Here is a 3,857-nt window from a genome sequence, read left to right as displayed (position 1 = left end):
TCTTGCTTTAATCTAAGATATTCATCAGGCTAACTTGCTCGGGTTCGGGTCATTCCAATCAAGTTGTCACGTTATTCAGTTACAGACCATTTGGATTATAATTGATTCAGGTTATAAATTCTCATAATCCCGAGTTTTGAGTTTTTATGTCAACCGAGCTAAAAAAATTGTAGTAGTATTTTTTTAACCAATATATTTATCAATAGTTTCATATCTATAATAAATTGATATTTCAGTTTAGGATAAATTCGGATTGTGATTTTTTTTTCTGGCTATAAATTTTCAACCTTAACCCACGTTACTTGGGTTGTTCTTTGACATCCCTAATTTTGTCTTCCCTTAGCTCTTTAAACAAGTTAGAAGATTCATGCACTCACTTTTTGTTTTGGCTTTTTATTGGTTAGCCATTGATAGAGATATTCCTTTCCTTGTATTTATATTTAAAACCCTAGTTCCTAATGAAAGATGAAATTGCTCCCTTCTACTCTCTTTCATTTCTCTCTCTCTCACTCTCCAATAAATCAACATATCCTTGTTTCTCAAATCAATGCTTAAGATCTCCCACTAATTCTCAAGAAAATTAAAAAAAAGAAAGCTAGGAAAGAAACATCACTATGAAAGCGGATGTAAGAGGGTAAGAATCCATCACCAACCATTTCCTCTATGCAAAACCCTAGCCTCTTCACAAACTCACGCAGCTCCATCTCCGGCACCGTCTTGACCAGATGCCTCGACGGCGCCTGCATCGAGAAGCTCCTCCTCCACTGCGGTAGCGCTCTCGAGAGCAACGACGTCACTCTCGCTCAGCAAGTGATGTGGGTGCTTAACAACGTCGCCTCAGCCGTCGGCGACCCTAACCAGAGGCTCGCCTCGTATTTCCTCCGCGCCCTCGTCTCGAGGGCTTCTAGAGTTTGCCCTGCCACCATGAGTTTCAAGGCCGCCGGTATCCCCCACCGCCGCCTTATGTCTGTCACCGAGCTCGCTGGCTACGTCGACCTCATCCCCTGGCACCGCTTCGGGTTCTGTGCCTCGAACAGCGCGATCCTAGAAGCGGTGCGAGGGTTTCGAAAAATTCACATCTTGGATTTAAGCATCACCCATTGCATGCAGTGGCCCACTCTAATTGACGCGTTGGGGAAAGAGCCTGGGGGCCGCTGGTGGAGCTTCGGATATCGGTCCTCTCGTGGCGGCCCCCAACCCCTCCGCTGCTCAATATTCCGATTGAGGAAATTAGGCAGCGGTTGGTCAACTTCGCCAGGTACAGAGATGTACCCTTTGAGTTTAATGTCATTGAAGTGGGGGGACCACTAGAAGAAGAGGAGGCTGCCTCCTCCTCTTTCTATGACTTTTTATTGGGTCAACTTGGTGCGGCTATAGTCAAAGTCAATGTTGATGAGGCCCTAGTGGTCAACATCCAGAACTGGCTAAGATATCTTCCGGAGGAGGAAACTTCCTTTTCAGATAGCTCGTGCGACGGGACAATGTCATATCGGGACTCGTTCCTTGAGTTGGTCGGAAGGTTGAGCCCGTGCCTGGTGACCGTGGTCGACGAGGACTGCGACCTCGGGGCACATAGCGGGCTAGCATCGAGGATAGTTTCGTGCTTCAACTACATGTGGATCCCTTTTGATGCACTCGAGACGTTCCTGCCCAAGGACAACCCACAGAGGATCGAGTATGAATCTGACATCGGGCACAAGATTGAGAACATTGTTGGGTATGAGGGGGGCCAGAGGATTGAGAGGTTGGAGTCTGGAGGTAGGTTGTGCCGGCGGATGGCGTCCGCAGGCTTCATGAGTGTCCCCTTCGGAGAGGAGACTGTGAAGGAGGTAAAGGTTTTGCTCGACGAGCATGCGAGTGGTTGGGGGATGAAGAAGGATGAGGAGGGCATGCTAGTGCTGACGTGGAAGGGCCACAACGCGGTCTATGCGGGGGCATGGGTTCCACGTGTCCCCGCATCCCATCAAAACAACTTATTGGTGTAATAGCTAGAGCTCGAGTTCGAATTCGTTACTGCCACGTGCCTAATTAGGTGGGCTTATTGTCTAGGATTGCATAAGTGCACTAGCTAGAATCGATCGTTGGGACTAAATTATAGATAAATAATTTGAATTAGACATATAAGTAACTTTAGTAAGGAGGATCGTGTTTTCATGATCAGTGGGGTATTAATTGATGAGACAGAATTTGTTAGGTGGCCACACATATAAGGTGACAAGTAATAGATTGACCGTTGTATGTTTTTTTTTGCGTTTTATTTTCTTAATTATTGCAACATTTTAAGGATGCAATAGGAGTATCGGCCTAGCTAACTTTAGGACAGTAATTTCATGTCCATTTTACAACAATTCGTTCATGAAAGTGAAGAAAATTAAAGAAAATGACAATTATGTCTTTGCATGAATGACATCCCTAAACCTGATATGTAAATGATGGATCAAGAAAACGCTTAGTATAGTTCCATCCAATTAATTGGTAATAGGAAGAGCTCTTCCTATTATTCCTTTTTGTTTTCACAAAATATTCAAATTAATCTATTTTTACTCTATATTTTTTTACCTAAGACTCCTAACATTTGAATGCCTCAAAATTTTGATATATTTACATTGCACCGTAACGGATCGACGGCCACTATATTAATGCATAAACAGATATGGGCCGAATTTATTAAAAGGATTGGACCTTCAATTCTAACATTAGTACGACACTCTTTTATTTATTATAAAGTGGGACTGTTTTTTCTCAAATAACTCAGTATATGTTTACTTCCAAAAAAATAAAAAATCTCGTATTACATTGATTAAAGATTAAACTACCATACTTCATTTTGAAAATTGAATTAGGAACAATTCAAGTACAATTCCTAGTGATAAGATCAGGTGAAGGAAAATAAAACTACTATTAACCAGTACGAACATAAATAACGAACGTGGATAGGGAAAGCTTCAAGTGCTTTCGATTCCGGAATCTAGAAATAAAGAAGAGAAGAACGTCAAGAATGGAAGAAGTGTGGAGGTAGAGAATACGCACAGCAGCCGCTAGGCAAGAAGTAGCTATATGTTTTTTGATTAATTCTTTTATATCTAATAATGATATCATACTACATATTTTGGGGCCTATATTAGATTAATGTTGTTGATATAATTTGGGGAAAAAAATATAGTACTAGTACCTATTGAAATGGTTCGTTTGAGAATACAAATATTTTGAAGTGAAAGAAGTTTCTTAGTAGACTATATTACTCTTTCATACTTGCATACATATTTAATTTGAACGTCAGGAGGGCCTAATTTTCCTTTAGGGTCGGCTAAAAACGTCATGATTGCCCTTATATCTACAAAATTTTCAATGTTATCTCTCATTAAAACATCCTTCCTTCCCCATTCGTTCACATTGAGCTTCGAATCATTCACATCCAATTGATCCTTAACTCCCTCCGTCCCGTGTTACTTGCACTTATTTCCTTTCTGGGCGTCCCAAGTTATTTGCACTCTTTCCATTTTTAGTAAAAATTATCACCAACAGCCGTAATATTTGACTTTGCTATACACTCATTCCTTAATCTCCGTGCCGAAAAGCAAATGTGCGAGTAGCCCGGGACGGAGGGAGTATGTTTTGGATTTGTCACTGCCTAAACACGTGAATGTGTTCGATTTTGGCTTTTTCACTCATCCAACAGGTTTTGGTCTTCGAATTCCAAAATATGAAATGTTTGTTTTACCAACAATTATTCTTTGTTCTCATTTTTCCTTTTTTTTGTCTGATAGTTTGGTAAATCTCAAATCACCATTTTTTACCGTGACTGAGGTGCTAAATATTTCGTTTATTAAATCGAAGAAGTTAAAATAAATCAAACG

General features: G+C 40.8%; 1 pseudogene; it reads left to right on the top strand.

Moving 5' to 3' along the window:
- Positions 1-496: 496 nt before the first annotated feature.
- On the top strand, positions 497-2,097 carry LOC121784509 (annotated as a pseudogene).
- The last annotated feature ends 1,760 nt before the right edge of the window (positions 2,098-3,857 follow it).

Source organism: Salvia splendens, chromosome 21 (genome assembly GCF_004379255.2).
Source record: "Salvia splendens isolate huo1 chromosome 21, SspV2, whole genome shotgun sequence".
Lineage (NCBI taxonomy): Eukaryota > Viridiplantae > Streptophyta > Magnoliopsida > Lamiales > Lamiaceae > Salvia > Salvia splendens.
The sequence above is the reverse complement of the archived record's forward strand: the minus strand, read 5'-3'. Positions and strand labels throughout refer to the sequence as shown.